We start from the raw sequence: 19,588 nt of genomic DNA, 5'->3' as shown, positions 1-19,588 counted from the left end.
AAATACGGTCCATTTTTTTACGGACCAAATACGCTGAAATCTTCCCTAAACAGTGATCCGTATGTCATCCGTGGGCAAGGTGTGGCTGTGTATTTTGCGAATGTAAACCTCCGTATGTCATCCGTATGGCATCCGTATAGCGTTTTTTTCTCGCAACCATGCAAAATGGACATTTAACAGTTTTGAGGTCTGAAATTAATTTAAATCATCATCAGCAACCCTATTTATTGCCTCTACAACAGGTGGCAGCCTACAATCTGACCATTTTGTTGCTGTGCTTGTATTGGTGTATTGGTGGTTTGTTGGCAACATGTCAGACCTACTTCATTTCACCCCAACTCAGCGTGTCTTATACCACTGGGTTTTGTCATGCCGCTTTGGCCATCCATACCCAGTGATAGTGGATCCGAGGAGGAGGAGATGAATGTGGATCCATCCGCTATTGAGGCAATGCGTCACTAAAGGCCATCTGGATGGCATGGCACTAGGTGAAGCAAGGTGGATTATTGAAACGAATGCGCAAGGCGCAATAGGATTGAATGACAAATTGGACATGTCTATTTTCTTGTAAGAATTATATATTTTTTTGTATTAGCACTATGTATAATATATACAAAAAGCGTTTGTATTTGTGCTTATTAGCATATTTTGGTGTTTGTATCCAAATATGTTTTTAATGGTATCACCTGTTCACACCATGATGTTTAGTCCTCTATATAGGATGTGACGTTCTTAATTCATGCACCTGGACCCGTTGAAGCGGGCAGGCGCGAAACGGCTGTCGTCCTCTTGCCTCCTCTTGCACCTCCCTTCCTACCAAGCCGCCTCTCCACCCGATGTCTGTGAGTGTATACTCTGAATAAAGGACATTTTTCATACAGCAATATTGGGTGAGTGCCACTTTATTTTTTCTTCATTCCTTGGATCTTCATTGAGTTTATAAAAGCCTCAGGTATCTTTTGCATGTGTTTAGAGTTAATTAGTTGATTCAGAAGATTAGGGTAATAGGTCGTTTAGAGAACCTTTTCTTGATATGCTAATTTATTGAGACAGGTTTTTTGGGTTATCAGGAGTTGTATGCCAAAATCATCAGTATTAAAACAATAAAAGACCTGACAAATTTCAGTTGGTGGATAATGAATCTATAATATATGAAAGTTTAATTGTAATCATTACATTATGGTAAATAATGACATTTAACACTATATGCTAATTTTTTGAGAAGGACCTGTATATCCCGGTAATCAGACAAGAACTCTGGAACCTCAGAAGGGGTGGATGACGAAATAGTCAGAAATGGGACATCACCATGTACCCCCTGACAACCCCAGCTGGACACAGACATGGATTTCCAATCTAATACTGGATTATGGACTTGTAGCCATGGCAACCCCAACACGACCACATCATGCAGATTATGCAACACCAGAAAGCGAATAACCTCCTGATGTGCAGGAGCCATGCACATGGTCAGCTGGGTCCAGTACTGAGGCTTATTCTTGGCCAAAGGCGTAGCATCAATACCTCTCAATGGAATAGGACACTGCAAGGGCTCCAAGAAAAACCCACAACGCCTAGCATACTCCAAGTCCATCAAATTCAGGGCAGCGCCTGGATCCACAAATGCCATGACAGAATACGATGACAAAGAGCAGATCAAGGTAACGGACAGAAGAAATTTTGACTGTACCGTACCAATGGTGGCAGACCTAGCGAACCGCTTAGTGCGCTTAGGACAATCAGAGATAGCATGAGTGGAATCACCACAGTAGAAACACAGCCCATTCAGACGTCTGTGTTCTTGCCGTTCAACTCTGGTCAAAGTCCTATCGCACTGCATAGGCTCAGGTTTAAGCTCAGGTAATACCGCCAAATGGTGCACAGATTTACGCTCACGCAAGCGTCGACCGATCTGAATGGCCAAAGACATAGACTCATTCAGACCAGCAGGCATAGGAAATCCCACCATGACATCTTTAAGGGCTTCAGAGAGACCCTTTCTGAAAATAGCTGCGAGCGCACCTTCATTCCATTGAGTGAGTACTGACCACTTTCTAAATTTCTGACAATATACCTCTATCTCATCCTGACCCTGACACAGAGCCAGCAAATTTTTCTCTGCCTGATCCACTGAATTAGGTTCATCGTACAGCAATCCGAGAGCCAGGAAAAACGCATCGATATTACTTAATGCAGGATCTCCTGACGCAAGAGAAAATGCCCAGTCCTGAGGGTCGCCACGTAAAAAAGAAATAATGATCCTAACTTGTTGAACTGGGTCACCAGAGGAGCGAGGTTTCAAAGCCAGAAATAGTTTACAATTATTTTTGAAACTCAGAAATTTAGTTCTATCTCCAAAAAACAAATCCGGAATAGGAATTCTCGGTTCTAACATAGAATTCTGAACCACAAAGTCTTGAATATTTTGTACTCTTGCCGTGAGCTGATCCACACATGAAGACAGACCTTTAATGTCCATCGCTACACCTGTGTCCTGAACCACCCAAATGTCTAGGGGAAAAAAAAGGCAAAACACAGTGCAAAGAAAAAAAAATGGTCTCAGAACTTCTTTTTTCCCTCTATTGAGAATCATTAGTACTTTGGGCCTCCAGTACTGTTATGATAAGGTAATTCAGTACCACAATGGACATAGAGGTCAGAGCACATACAGTGACCTGACAATAACCCAAAAACATTGAACGAGCTCTGAGACGTGGGAACTCTGCTGACCGCAATCCCTAATCCTCTCCAACCACACTAGAGGCAGCCGTGGATTGCGCCTAACGCTCCCTATGCAACTCGGCACAGCCTGAGAAACTAGCTAGCCTGAAGATAGAAAATAAGCCTACCTTGCCTCAGAGAAATACCCCAAAGGAAAAGGCAGCCCCCACATATAATGACTGTGAGTTAAGATGAAAAGACAAACGTAGAGATGAAATAGATTTAGCAAAGTGAGGCCCAACTTTCTGAACAGAGCGAGGATAGGAAAGGTAACTTTGCGGTCAACACAAAACCCTACAAAAACCACGCAAAGGGGGCAAAAAGACCCTCCGTACCGAACTAACGGCACGGAGGTACACCCTCTGCGTCCCAGAGCTTCCAGCAAGCAGGAAAAAACAAATAGACTAGCTGGACAGAAAAAAACAGCAAACAAAATAGCAAAGCAGAACTTAGCTATGCAGAGCAGCAGGCCACAGGAACGATCCAGGAGGAAACAGGTCCAATACTAGAACATTGACTGGAGGCCAGGATCAAAGCACTAGGTGGAGTTAAATAGAGCAGCACCTAACGACTTCACCATATCACCTGAGGAAGGAAACTCAGAAGCCGCAGTACCACTTTCCTCCACCAACGGAAGCTCACAGAGAGAATCAGCCGAAGTACCACTTGTGACCACAGGAGGGAGCTCTGCCACAGAATTCACAACATTTATCGGGCTTTTAACTAAAAAATAATTTTTTTTGCTTAAAAAAAAGAATATAATGACACTAAAAGATTTTAACACTATTGTGTCCATTCAATGTAACAAGTTTAAATGTGCCTAATGTAATGTTCTTTCAAATTTGTAATGTACCTAGATTTTCTACTGTTTTGTGCTTTGAATAAACTTACTTTATTGTGCCTTTACTTTTCAAAACCTGCTCCCCTTTTTTTTTCAAATGTTGTTGTCAATAAAAAAAGTTTAAACTATTCCAATGTTCATTTTCCTACCAACTGGTCTAAGTGTGTACCACAAAAAATGTACTCAGGTGATCACCAGCTCCCAAATACACTCTGCCAAACCTCGCCACTTATGTTCACATGGCCGTGTGTTCTATAGTTGAGTGAACATGCTCGGCTCCCTCCTTGGCCAGCTATAAAGCTTGCTGACTAGTTGCATATGGAACCCGGCTTCATGTAGTGCGCTGGCTGATCAGCAGTTTTCAGCCGCCGCACTACACATGCATGGCGAGGCCAACAAATAGGCTTGGGTTGTGCATGTGTTGTGCCTGTCACACAGCCTCGGAACATGCAGATGTGGTGGCGGAAAAATGCAGATCATCATCCGCACTCCAGGAAGCCGGGTTCCATATGCAAGTAGTCGGCAAGTGTTATAGCTTGCCACAAGGAGGGAGCCGATCATGTTTGCTCAACTCTAGTGAGTAAAAACTATTGAACTCAGGATGCTGAAATACATCCTGAGTCAAATAGTGGCGAGACTTGGCCACGGGACCATTGCTACCACCTCACCTGACCCATTATCTTAATGTATGTTACTATAAGATTTTTTAATCCTCTTTGTGTTTCCAACACCTCATAGTACAATGAGACACACAAAAAAAGACGATTAAACTATTGATAAAATAGTGTCTGACATTGCAGATATGAGGTGTAAAAAAACAAAAGATTTGTGTACACGGCCCACGGTGTGAGTTGCCGGAAATTACGTTTAAACAATACAAATAAATAGAGTTTTCAACATAACATTTTTATTTTGGGACACAAAAAAAAAGGGGGAAAGATTATTAAGGGGTATGGACGGTGGCAATCAAGGGAGACTGATAACTAGCGGTTTGGGAGTGGGTAGAGGAGGAGGAACCGTAGTCCAGAATGCTAAACGGTATCTCAGACCACCCTATGTGCGATGGTGATGATATTGTCACCTCTGTATGGGATGGAGGAGGCAACACCAGTCTACGTGTGCTTATTGACTGGCTCTGGCTACTCCTGCTCCGGCTTGACCCCGGCCAAGAGCTAGGTGTGGGTATTGGAGCAGCCAGAGCCGCCACTGCTGGCCGTGTTTTCCTCTTTTTCCTCTCTCCCTCTGGGTGTTCCTCTGATTGCCGTCTTCTGGAGCTTGAGGGCATGGCAGGAGCAGGACTCGTCGGGTGGGTGTGATGTGTCGGTCGCGGCATCCCTCAGCACCCGGACCTCTGTAGAGTTGCTGTGCAGCAGGAGTAGGAGTCATGCTTGCCAGCGTTGGTACTACTGGCATTGTAGTTGCTGACTGCATGATCCTAGCCTGCTGCAGAGCACTCACGTAGGCGTTGTTGCAGGCCTGTATCACCGAAATCTGGAGTTACGGTGTAAGGTGTTCCACCATGCCCTTAGCAATGGCACTAAAGGCCACTTCAAGGCGCCGGTCGATATTGGACAGAGCAGTGTCCATCCTATCTCCCAGCACCTTGAAACAATTTTGGAAAATATTCGGGCATTAGCGGCCTGTCCGAGGCCCGCTGACGCTGGCGGGAATACCCGAGAGAAGGAGCGACAGAGGCCTCGGCCAGGGGAACACCAGATGGACCGGCTGCTAGTTCTCCAGAAAGTGGTGCATGCCTGCTCTCGCTGTGGGATGGCTGTGACTGGTCCGATGGCGATTCATGAAGGACCGCTCCAGATGGCCAAACAGGTTCGAGGGTGCTGCTGTGTGTTCTGTGAAAAGATAAGGAAAACATTAGTATACAAAAAATAACATTTCACATTCGCCAACTCCTGTATAATATAATAAAGTTAACATTACATCACACAACACTATAAAATAATTTAACATATAATTGTAAGGGTCACTTCCGTCTGTCACTCTGTCTGTCCTTAACTCAAGGTTATTCATTCGCTGATTGTTCTCGCCAGCTGCCTGTCATGGCTTATGCGACCAATCAGCGACGGGCACAGTCCAGAATAAAATGAGCGCTCCTTACTCCCCGCAGTCAATGCCTGTTGCCCGCATACTCCCCTCTGTCATCTCTAAACACAGGGTTAAGGCCGGCGGTAATGCACCATGTTATGCCGCAGGTAACACAATCCGTTGTCGCCCCTAAACCTTGGTGTCACCAACTCTTTACTATTGACGCTGCCTATGCCGCATCAATATTAAAAAATGTAATGTTACAAATTGGATTACAAAAAATATCCTGCTATACTTGTCCTCCGTAGGCGTTTGCGAAGGCCGCCATCTTTTACGCTGATCGCAGGACCTGCCATGACGTCACGGTCATGTGACCGAGACGTCATCACAGGTCCTGTGGTCAGACCAACCCTGGGAACGGAACCTGTCGTGGACTACAAGGTCTCCCGCTGAAAATTTTTTTTTTTTTTTAAACTGTGACAAACCTGGATGGGCAATATACTACGCCACTAGGAAATATTGTACGTGGCTGGGCAATATACTATGTGGCTCTGTGCTGTATACTACGTCACTTGAAAAAATGTAATGTGTGACTTGGCAATATACAACGTGACTCTGTGCTTTATACTACGTCACTGGGCAATGTACTAGTTGGCTTGGCAATATACTATGTGGCTGGGCAATATACTACGTGGCTGGGCAATATACTACGTGGCTGGCCAATATACAACGTGGACATGCATATTGTACACTACCCGATGCGTTGGAATAGGTACACCAATAATTAAATACTTACGCTCGGCGGCCAAGGATCGGTCTCGGGAACTGGAGCAGCCTAGTGTACTTATAGGTTGTCGACCTTGCCGCAGCAGCACCACTTCGAGCCTGTTCCTCCTCCTTCCGCAGGCCCCGATTGAAACGGTCCTTCATGGAACGCCATCTTGTCTTCAATTTTTTGACTGTGAATGCAAACAACAAAAAGGTGAGATATTGAGCATTTTCCAATGATAACACAACCGTGTGCGATGCAACAAAGTTGCAGGAGTTGATCACATCACACATGGTTGTGTTATCCTGGCCTGATGGGTCAGAGTGGCATTTCAGCAATACTTACCAAAGTTTGATTTGTCCAATGCAGAAGCGCTGTCAAAGCCATCCCACAGCGATTTTGCCACCTCATTCCATATCCGCCTCAACACCACCTGGACCGCGTGCTGGGGGTCACGGCTGTCCCACAACGGGCCTCGCTCCTGGATGCTGGTGACGAGGAGATCAATGTTTATCCCCTTCTCTTGGTCCCATTGTGAAACCTAGAATAATAGAAAAACATTAATGTTTGCAAGCTAAATAAAAATTGCCAACAACCACCACCACCAGCCCCACCCCCCCACCCCCCGCCGAAAAGAAAAATGAAATAAAGATAAAAAAAATTCCTAATTTTGTTTGGAAAAATACTTACTCGCCGTCTTGCCTCCACAGCTTGGCCCCGAGGTCGCTGCTCCTGCTGGGTAGCTTCTCTTCACTTGAAGAAGCCTGTTAAATTTGTAAATAAAAATTAGTGACACGTCTACAAATGACACCGAATAGTAAGTAACTGTAGATAATGTACTCACTGTACTCCCCTGCGACGTGTGGCTTGAGTCTGTGACCATGGTTTACCAAGATACTTCTGCAAGGAAAAATTGAAAAAATTATTACATTAAATGCACAAAACACAGCCACATAGAAGAAAATAGCAAAAATACCATACATAACATTACGACCACAACGGACAGTGCACTCATAGGACAATGCCAACTCAACAAGCGCTGATCAAACCACACCGCCATACATTGAAATAAAAATCAATGGCAGAGACGACACAATGCCAGAGTATAGCAAAAGCACAATAAAGTTCCAGAAAAGATAAAAAAAACAATTAATAAACAACAGCCCCTATGTACAAATCAAAAAAAGACACATATACCTTTTTTAAAAAAATAAATAATTTTTTTTAAAAAAGGGCCAAGAAAAGGCAATCCAGTATAAACCGCCATACTTTACAATTAAAAACAACAAGACCGGAGCCAAAAAGCACCATATGGTTACATATAACCCCAGAAATATATCAGAACCAGATAAAAGATAAAAACTTTTCTATAAAAAAAAAACCACGGCCGCATGAAATTACAGAACAACCCAATAACAATTAAATAAACCACCATAAATTGTATTAGTAAAATAAAAAAAAGCACACACTTGATTAAAAAAAAAAAGGGCAAAGAAAAGGCAATCCATATAAACCGCCATACTTTACAATAAAAAAAAACAAGGCCGGAGACAAGAAAACGCCATACGGTTACATATAACGCCAGAAATACATCAGAACCAGATTTAAAAAAAAAAAAAATTCTATAAAAAAACACAATGGCATAGCCGCATGACATTACAGAATAACCCAATAAAAATTAAATAAAACACCATAAATTTAAACAAAAAATTTTTTAAAAAGGCACACAGAAAAAAAGGGCAAAGAAAAGGCAATTCAGTATAAACCGCCATACTTTACAATAAAAAACAACAAGAAATGAGCCAAGAAAACGCCATACGGTTACATATAACCCCAGAAATAGAAACCAGAATTAAAACCCTAGAAACCAGAAATTAAACAAGAAAATCCCATTTCAAAAAAACACAGTGGAACAACCGCATGAAATTACAGAACAACCCAAAATAAATTAAGTAAAAAAACAATCAGTCAATCCAGGATAAACCACCATACTTAACAATAAAAAAACCAACGAGGCCGGAGACAAAAAAACGCCATCATATAACGCCAGAAATACATCAGAACCAGATAAAAAAACACAAATTTCCATTAAACAACCACAGTGGAATAGCCGGACTAAAGTACAGACCAAACATTAAATTTAACCTGCACAAATTGCATTAAAAAAATGAAAAAATAAAACACACATAAAAAAAAAATGCACAGAGAAATTATATACTTACAGCTTTTGAAAGCAGATCAGAGAGCTTGTCTTGTGTCCTATCCTGCAGGCAATTGAAAGACAATGCAAAACCCTTTTTTTATATATATATATAGGTTGTTTTGTCACTGTCTAGACACCGTCTAGACACTTATCTTGCTTTTTTATTAAAGGACGCATGCGTCGCACAACGCGCTGCGACGCAAGCACTTGCGCCTTCTGCATTTTCAATTGACTTGCATGGAGGTTTTGGCGCATTGACGAAGCAAGTGCGACGCATGCGTTTTTAGAAAAAATTTATGACGCCGGAAAACTGCAACATGCCAGGTGCACCGAAACGACGCATGCGTCATAAAACGCATGAAAACGCATAACAACGCATGTCCATGCGCCCCCAATGTTAAAGATAGGGGCGCATGACGCATGCGTTGCTATGCGTCAACGATGCTGCGCCCAAAGGCGCAAATGTGAACGTAGACTTAGCGGTATTTACCCATGATTAGAGTCTTCCCTTGACATCGGTCCCGTTCCCCCATGGGTTGGAATGAAGAATATTCCAGAATATTCACCTGGGACTGCTAGTGAGACCCCCTGTAGTGACGGCTCCATTCGGACTACAATCCTCATCCACACAATGGAACTAGTGGCTGGAATAACAATTGAATGATTGAGGTCCTTGATTACTAATCTTGGGTTTAGCCTTATGTATGCATTTTATTTTAATGAGTGAGATGTTTATTTAAGCCAAGAGGAATAGACTGTTATCTATATTTTTGAATATTGAATGTATGTGTTTTTTTCTTGTTGGTCAAGAGTCTGAAATTTTGACTCTTCTTGTAGGTTAAATTCATATTTCTAAGTGGATGAATGACTACTATTTTGCATCTTATATCAGCTCCTACAACTTATTGTCTGCTATCTTTACAAGACAGTGATATAGGGTCATTGAACAGTTTGCAAAAAAGAAGGCTAAGAGGTGACTTAATAGCTGCCTACAAATATCTGAAAGGATGTCAGCGTAGAGGGGTAATCGTTATTCTCATTTGCACATGGAATGAAACTGAAAGGGAGAATATACGATTACGTATTAGAAAAAACTTTTTGACAGTTAGGGTAATTAATGAGTGGAACAGGCTGCTACAAGAGGTGGTGAGTTCTCCTTCAATGGAAGTCTTCAAACAGAGGCTGAACAGACATCTGTCTGAGATGGTTTAGTGAATCCTGTGCTGCACTGGAAACGATGACCATGGAGGTCCCCTTCAACTCTAACACTAACATCACTTCTACGATGATCTTGGCACCGTCTAGGTAGAAAACTTTATCGCAGACATGGATTGTGGCATGGGACAGGTAAGGGATGTCACGATAATGTGAATATGCCATGTTTGAGTATCTGCCTAGCTTTACAAAGCAGACGCTGCGGGCCATCCCGACCCCTCCTCTTCTTTTCTGCATGCTGCTATGTGTGTAATTCAAACCCTCATTAGAATTTATGGCAGTAGCTGCAGATAACAGTCTCTGAGAAAGCTGCTCATTTCCCCCTCCCATCTAGTACTAGTTGAAACTGGGATAGTCCCTCTCAAAAGGCATGGATTTCTATTGTACTTTTAAATTGATATATCGCGGCACCGATTTGGGCTAGAAATATACGAATTACATATTCCAGATGTCCTAGTATGGGGCATGTCGTGAAGGGGTTAATAATGGAGAAGAGCCTGCTCTCACTGTTATTACTTGAATATAACTCTCATTATTCTCCCATGTTCATACAGACCTGCGACAGAGCAGAGGAGAATGATGAGAGCAGTTTCCAGCACCCGGCGCTGGGTAACAGCGCTAACTGTACTGCTGCTTCTCAAGCACCAGTGCGTGTGGTACTGATGTGCCACACAGGTGGCACACAATTGTCATGCGCGTGCCTCAAGATTTAGATACACATGTATATATGAAAGCGGGCACCACAAGATAATATATAACCTATATTGATAATAATCAGTTCAGGGATCAACCCAATGCATACTATAGACAAGTCAAAAAAAGCAAAGCGAAAAAGAGGTATGCATACAACTAGGGATCACCTTAACAAAATGATTTTTATTTAGATACAAAAAAAGCACAGGTATACCGCCATATAAAAACATTTAAAAAGCCAAATTGGCTAACTTGACCAAATATGGTTCTCCCCTAGATAAGGGTACACCATCGAGCTCAATAGTAAACAACAAGTTTTGACAATATGAGTACAGTCAAAATATTGAATTGCTGACTAATGCAAGTAAATGCTCAAAGTCAATTCACATTCAGAAACACAGTTCAATTGTTGGTGTGCTGCCAGCTATACCTAGTGAGCAAGAAAAGATTTGAAAAAAGTTTTAGCACCATGTAAATGAACATGGGCAAAAGCCAGAAGAGAAGCTCTGTTTAAAATGACAGAGCCATTATCCAATGTGGTTCCAGCTGATGTGAGCTCAGAAGGCACTTAGGCAGTCATATAACCCTCCATTAAAGGGAACCTGTCACCAGGTTAGGCCGATACAGGTTGTGGCCATCACCTTTCAGGGCTTATATAAAGCACTCTATAATGCTGTATATCTGCCCCCAACCTGACCTGAAAGAGAACATACTTATCTGCCCTGTTGAGTGCAGAGCAAATACAGCAGTGCGCAGGCGCTGGGAAAGGGCAGAGAGGCCCAGCACCTGCGCACTGCGGGATTTTGTCTACTCTCAACAGGACAGGTAAATATGCCTGTGCAGGAGTGAGGTGCCGGGAAGACTGTGTGGATGATGCAGGGACGCATCAGCCACACAAACCAAGAAGGAGGGCAGCATTGTAAGAAGATGGGAGGGGCCGGACCAAGAAGAGCGACACCCCTCAGACTTGACCGCCACACAAGTGAGTATAATAAGTTATTTTTCTTCTCTTCCAGGTCAGGTTGGGGCAGATATACAGCAATATAGAATGCTGTATATAAGCCCTGAAAGGTGGTGGCCATAACTCGTATCGGCCTAACCTGGTGACAGGTTCCCTTTAATAAAGTGCTTTGTGCAGCCAGGGAAGCAGGTACCCCACGCGTATCGACACTAAGCAGTGTCTTCCTCAGGGATGATGTTGAACATGACGTGTGCCTCAAGAATTACACACAGGGACACTGATATCTCCAGTAACGGTTTTTCCTGTACCGAAAATATCAGGACATGTGAAACCGGCCTAAGGCCTCTTTCACACATCAGTTTTTTATAATTAGTCACAATCCGTCAAGGTGTTGAAAAGATGCATCCGGTGCAAACTGTAAAAGACTGATGCACTGGATCCTTTTTTTTTTACGGATCCGTCGAAGCAGCTTCCGCAAGAATTTAAAGGAATAGAATTCTGGAGAGAGAGAGAGATTCCCTGAATGGAAAAATGGGTTAAATTAAAGGAATAGAAATTCTTCCAGGCATGCTTAGTTTCAAAAAACGGAATCCGTCGCTGGATTCCATCTTTTGACAGACAGCGATGGATCCTGTGCCCATAGGCTTCCATTATAGCCGACGGACGGCGCAGGATCCATCACTGTGCGACTTTTCGACGTACACAAAAAACATTACTTTGTCCGTTGTCTCCAGACGACGGACAAAGACTTTACGACGGATCCGTCAAACGACGGATAAAATGGAAGTCTATCCTTCACAATCCGTCGCTAATACAAGTCTATGAGAAAAAAACGGATCCAGCAGCAACATTTGCTGGATCCGTTTTTTTCTAAAAAATACGGATTGTGACTGATTCTAAAAAACTGATGTGTGAAAGAGGCCTAAGCCAAACAGTTGCCCAATTGAAGTGTCAGGGTTTTGAACAAGTGCAAGCTCCTCACAAAGCAGGAAATAGTGAAAAGAGAGGCCTATCGGATCCATATTATGCAGTCACTCAATCGTTGTGGCATTCAAGAAGCACTCCTATCAATGCTTTTATCCTCTCAATATATTGCAGCCATCATATAGTACTGTGTACTTACAATTGCTCCTATTGCCTTTCAACCTAGTTAATTCTTCTTTTTCATTAGGTCTATGATATCACGTGATGAAAACAGTTTGGCTGAATTAATCTAAGCGCTATGTAGAAACAGCAAATCTCATCCCCATCTTCAACTCCTGACACAGCTGCTTCTTTCCTCTCCCCTGCCCGGGACTTTGCAGTGAGTAGAATTGTAGTTCTAATGCTTGTCCATGCAGGAAAAAGAGACTCCCTGTTTATACATAGAGATTAGAAGAATTCAGCTAGTCTGTCTTTAATCATGTGATCTCATAGATCTAATGGAAAAGAGAAGGGTTAATTGGGTAAAAGGGCAAAATGGGCAATTGTAAGTACACAGTGCTATATAATATGATGACTGCAATATTTTAAGAGGATACAAATTTAGATGGGAGTGCTTCTTTAGTCATGACTATGAACTTCATACATTCTTATAAGTAATTAAATTCTAACATTATTTTTTTTCTAAGAATGGTACCATGTCCCACTCATGCCCTCATGCCCAGACAGCAGAGCTGTTAGCCTAATGATCTATAATATTTTCAGATTTTCATTAAGTTATTTTCAACTATATTCTTCTTTAAAACCAATAGAGAGAGCAAAGATCCTCAAAAACAAAAATATATCCAAAAATTCGTTAATCTCTATTCAGTTACTAATGTAGGTTAAAAAAACACATTAAATGACATAAAAACAAAGGAGATGACAACATATGCTATGCAGAATATGAAAGACACTGTGCAAAGAAAATGAATCATTTGTAAAACATATGATGTTAGACAAATGGGTAAAACACCTCATGCAAAAATACCTAGTATAGCGTCAGTAACTATTAACAGATGACAAATATCCTGCTAAACACTTCAGAAAGCAGCATAATATATAAAATGCAGAGCAGTATCATAAAAGTGTCAAGTGCTTGAGATGCGGAAATAATGCAGAGTGATGAAGGAGGGTGTCACAGACCCGTATTGTGGATCAGAAGGGACGGATGTCAGGAATAAAGCTGTAACAGCATTAGTCCGAACCCTATGTCCACAAACAGGCCAGGGAGTGCCTATACAAGTGACATTTATTAGCAAGGGTTACCCAAAGGTATATTTACCCAGAGTAGGCTTTGCAACAGTGGACCCCTTTACTAGTGTACCCCCAAATGACATCAATAAAAACATCAGCTTGACACACAAAAAATAAGCCTCAACCAGCCCCAGATCCTGAAAAATGGAAACGCTACAGGTCTCGGAAGATGGAAACTTTTTTTTTCTTTTACAAACTTTGGATTTTTTTTCATCACTTAAATAAAAAAGAACCTATACACGTTGGGTATCTAATGGCCTGGAGAATCATAATGGCAGGTAAGTTTTAGCATTTAGTGAATATGGTAACAAAAAAAACAATTGTAGAATTGCTTTTTTTTTTCAATTTCACCACATTTTGAATTTGTGTTCCCGTTTTCCAGTACACTATTTGGTAAAACCAATCACGTCATTCAAAAGTACAACTTGTCCCGCAAAAACAAGTCCTCACATCGCCATAGTGACAGAAAAATAAAAAAGTTATGGCTCTGAGAATAAGGGGAGCAAAAAATGTTGTCAAGGGGTTAATTGAAAGAATGACACAGAATCCTTTAATGATTTTAAATTAAACCATACTCTAGTCGTTGCCCATTCCATTGAAGCCATCATCTCCTGTAATAAAACAAAAATAAAAGACAACCATATGATTCACCTGTCCATCGTTCTGTCCCACTCCGTAAACTATGTCTGGGGATTATCAGTTTTTCAGCTGGACGGTGAGAAATCTGCTCTAAGCTCTGTTGGGGGCTTGTTCTTTTTCTACTGTGTGCTTCTGACTGCTTTTCATAGGTCAACTTTATACATACCCTCAACAAACATTCTTTGATAATGCCCACTTGGACTTAGTGAAAATTAATTAATTAGGGGTCAAATACTTAGATTGTTAATATCTCCGCAGCTAAGTGGCGAAATTAAAATGTAACAAATGTAAATGTAAAATTAACAAATGTTTTATCCCGCTCTGCACTCACTATTGCATTGTGTGTCCAGTTCAACATGAAGCATTTGGTGAAAGATCCTCTTAAAGGCAGCAGTAGCTGATAAGTAACATAAAACTGCTATTCAATGACTCAACCTACTGAGTATATGTGTATTCCTATGTGATGCAGATGCAGCCCATTTCCTCTGCTTCCTGCTTATGATAAGCTTCTTTTGGTCAGCTCTTACAAGCAGGGGCAGGCTGAAACGGTATTTCAAGGAAAATACTAAAGATTATGTACATAGCATTCACAGATTGTATAGGAAGTATAGCTAATCATTGTTTGAGCTAATCTGCTGTATCACTACCAAATATGAGATCCGGTTTGCAAGGGGCCTGGTGCCCAGTCCATTCAGGCCATTTAAACTCCATTCAATAGTGAAAAGTTCTTTTCTTTGTAACTTAGCTGTGGTTTTCAAAAGTAATGCGAGCTTGCCAATCTTTTGATATCATGTTGAGTAAAATGTTATGCTTTGAAAATTTCATTAAAGACACTGGCGGACACTGCCAGAAAAGGACCCCTGTGCAAGAACAATATATGGGCCATTTGCAGGCGACTAGTTCATCATAATGTCCAATTCCACTTTCGTGGAGGTGGAAATGGGCCATCTTATCTCTTGGGCCTCTGTGCACGGTTGCACCAATGATCTGTCTGCCCCTGATCAAAGATATACATTTCATGTATGTACTTAACCCTGCTGTTCTGTTGGTCAAAAATGACCGACTTTGAACTTCAATATTCTTTAAAATATTCAAGATGCGGCTCTGAAACCCGTGGCCGACCGGCCCATCCTCATTTAAGTCAATCAACCACAAGTTTCAGAACCGCATCTTGAACACCCCAAAAAAATACCAAAGTTCAAAATAGGTCTCCCCAGACCGAACAGAACAGCAGGGTTAAACAGTTCTTCAGTTCAGGTCTGTAGTATAACACGTACTGGTTCTATTCAGAATTTATTTTTCTCCTGACTGGGATCAGGTAAATAGCTTCAATTACCCGCTTCTCATCATAATGTGCTTCAGAAAACGTCTGCAATGCAGGATTCTTAAGTTTCGTGTCACAAAATAAATCTAAGATCTGTGCTTTGACGTCTGTAGTTAGGAGACAACATTTAATATGACTGAACATTGATTGAGAAATCTATTTGTGAATCTGGACATTTTTAATCTTGGCTACAGCAGATTTGTGTTAATTTTTTTGCTTCAGAAATTTCCCTTTAAGATTTTTTTTTTTGCTTTGTAATATTCTAAAACAGAATTGATTGCAGATTTTTTTTCTTGGTGTCAGCAATATTTACACTGCACTAGTCCTGCAAATCTGCTTGAGAAGTAATATTTAGGTAGGTTTGATATTTAATAAATTAAATAAAGTGCATTTTTCATAATATTTGCAATAAAAAAAGATTCCCTATCGCTAGATTTATTTCGTAATTGATTTTCTTTGGATAATATGAAGATGAAAGTGTTTACAAAATGGACACATTACATAGTGGTTTCTCATGTATGAACTTTTTTGTTATTTTATGAAAAAAAGGGCTTTTCCCATGAGCAAAGTTCATTTTAAAGTTGATTTTAATCAATAAATCTTAGAATCATAATAATTTCCACAATAGGATGTGTTTAAAAAAAATGTTCCTGTGCTGAGATAATTGTATAAATGTGTCCCTGCTGTGTACTGTGTAATGGCTGTGTCTGACCGTACAGGAACATGGTCTGATCATACCACAGCTCCTGGGCTCTCCCATTGACCTTGCAGGTGGTGGTAATCTACTCTACCTGCCCATAAATTGTAGGTTTAGCCCGAAGTGACATGTTTTGTCCAGAGTTGTAGGCTGGTGGCCCAAAAGTGGTATGTAGGGTTGAGCGAAACGGGTCGAAATTGTTCAAAAGTCGCCGACTTTTGGCAAGGTCGGGTTTCATGAAACCCGACCCGACCCCAGTGGGGGGTCGGCCATGAAGTCGGCGATCTTTTGAATCTGGAATCGGAATTCCGATCCCGATTCCCGATATGTTTAAGATATCGGGAATTGGTATCGGAATTCAGATTAAAGTGTAAAATATAGAATTAAAATAAAAAATATTGCAATACTTACCCTCTGACGCGCCCTGGTACTAACCGGCAGCCTTCCTCCTTCGAATCCGCGCTTCTAGGACCTTGCCGTGACGTCGCGGTGACATCGCGACTTGTGATTGGCCGCGCGGCCGCCCATGTGACCGCTCGCGCGGCCAATCACAAGCCGCGACGTCACCCGCGACGTCACCGAAGGTCCTGGAAGGGCTGATTCTTAGGAAGGAAGGCTGTCGGAAGGAAGCAGGGCGCTTCCGAGGGTGAGTATATACCTAATAGGAATATACTCACCCTCGGAAGCGCCCTGCTTCCTTCCGACAGCCTTCCTTCCTAAGAATCAGCCCTTCCAGGACCTTCGGTGACGTCGCGGGTGACGTCGCGGCTTGTGATTGGCCGCGCGAGCGGTCACATGGGCGGCCGCGCGGCCAATCACAAGCCGCGACGTCACCGCGACGTCACGGCAAGGTCCTAGAAGCGCGGATTCGAAGGAGGAAGGCTGCCGGTTAGTACCAGGGCGCGTCAGAGGGTAAGTATTGCAATATTTTTTATTTTAATTCTATATTTTACACTTAAATATGGATCCCAGGGCCTGAAGGAGAGTTTCCGCTCCTTCAGACCCTGGGAACCATGGAAACCCAATGCACTGCATTGGGTTTCGAGTTTCGGCCGACCCCGACCCCGACTTTTTTATAGGATCGGCCAATTTCACTCGACCCGACTTTTCCAAAAGTCGGGTTTGGTGAAACCCGACCCGATCCTATAAAAGTGAAGGTCGCTCAACCCTAGTGGTATGTATGGTAGTGTAAGACCCATCAGAGGGAGATCACCTTGCCGTAATTGATGGGCACACATGAATTGGCCAATTTATACGCTAAGAATCTTCATTTTATCTATAACTGTAAGATTTATGAAAAAAAATATTTTGAAATATTTTTATGAAAAATATTTTTGAGAAGTATAATTCATATTGAATATTTGTCTGTGTTTTCACATGGCCTAGATTCATGTACATGTGCTGCTGTGTTCTTTATCTACAGTACAGACCAAAAGTTTGGACACACCTTCTCATTTAAAGATTTCTTTTGTATTTTCATGACTATGAAAATTGCACATTCACACTGAAGGCATCAAAACTATGAATTAACACATGTGAAATTATATACTTAACAAAAAAAGTGTGAAACAACTGAAAATATGTCTTATATTCTAGGTTCTTCAAAGTAGCCACATTTTGCTTTGATAACTGCTTTGCACACTCTTGGCATTCTCTTGATGAGCTTCAAGACGTAGTCACGGGAAATGGTCTTCCAACAATCTTGAAGGAGTTTCCAGAGATGCTCAGCACTTGTTGGCCCTTTTGCCTTCACTCTGCAATCCAGCTCACCCCAAACCATCTGGATTGGGTTCAGGTCTGGTGACTGTGGAGGCCAGGTCATCTGGCGTAGCACCCCATCACTCTCCTTCTTGGTCAAATAGCCCTTACACAGCCTGGAGGGGTGTTTGGGGTCATTGTCCTGTTGACAAATAAATGATGGTCCAACTAAACGCAAACCGGATGGAAAAGCATGCAGCTGCAAGATGTTATGGTAGCCATGCTGGTTCAGTATGCCTTCAATTTTGAATAAATGCCCAACAGTATCACCAGCAAAGCACCCCCACACCATTACACCTCCTCCTCAGTTATGATCAGGTGACCTTGGAGCAGCATAAGAACAAGAAAAAAGAAGACATACACAAAACCGGGGATCACCAAAAAGGACAACAATAATCCTAATACAAACAAATAATCAATTTTTATTATGGTCAAACAGAGACACAACACACGATTAAAAACATGATTAAAAACAGTGACAGTCCATCCCCAAAAGGGGAATACCCCCAAGACCGGAAAAAAGGTTAATGCTGAAGTAAATGTACATAAATACACAGTCTAGATAGTAAACAGAGTGCATGTAATAAATATAAAAATATACACAACTGCTCAAAAGGATAAGGCGAAAAATAATACACGCCCTAAAGGCATATATTTGTTATGGCCTTAACAACATAAGCAAACAATTAGCAAAAAATTAATATAACGTAACACTCACAAGATTGTTATGATAAAGATCAAATGCCACCAAATATTTAAGCGTATAGGACAAACAAGGCTCAAACTATATTGATGCCGATAATATAAATTCGGGTATAGTAAAAAAGATATAGACAACCATATCATATAGCTGGACCAGCTGATATTAGTATATATGGGTATATCATGTATATTACAAAGACCCCAGATCTATATAAAGTGTTAAATGCAAGGAATTCCACGTCCATAAAATGAGCTAAGGAGAATACCCGGACCCCACAAATAAGCAAAGTAATATCTATAAGCCAAAAGATGAGAGGCGTGTCAATGTAACACCTGCCAAAAGGCAGTGGTTACAGGTAAACGAAGAGGCATACAGGTATACACCAAAAAGGGGCAGAGAAAATGAGCCATAAGGTAGCAATGTAACCTGTCCAGAGCTGAAAGCAGCACTCAAGAAAGCATAGCACCGGTCATGGGGGGCAAAAAAAGCCCAACGCGTGTCGCCACAGCGTGGCTTCGTCAGGAGCAAGAGTACTGGTGTCCACATGTTGAGTCCTATTTATACCTCTAAATCAAACAGAGTTGTTACATACCAGCTGTGTGGATCTTCCATGAGGGAGAACGGAGGAGTGTATCGTAGTACAAGCTGCAGCGCCATGTTTGGGACCGGAAATGTCACAACGTCATGGACACCTGACCGGCGAGGTGTACCAAGATGGTGGGCGGAGTCGCAAATGCGCATGCGCCGAAACCGCTCATCTTTTGGCTTATAGATATTACTTTGCTTATTTGTGGGGTCCGGGTA

Source organism: Ranitomeya imitator, chromosome 1 (assembly GCF_032444005.1).
Source record: "Ranitomeya imitator isolate aRanImi1 chromosome 1, aRanImi1.pri, whole genome shotgun sequence".
Taxonomy (NCBI): Eukaryota; Metazoa; Chordata; class Amphibia; order Anura; family Dendrobatidae; genus Ranitomeya; species Ranitomeya imitator.
This window is presented reverse-complemented; position numbering follows the sequence as displayed.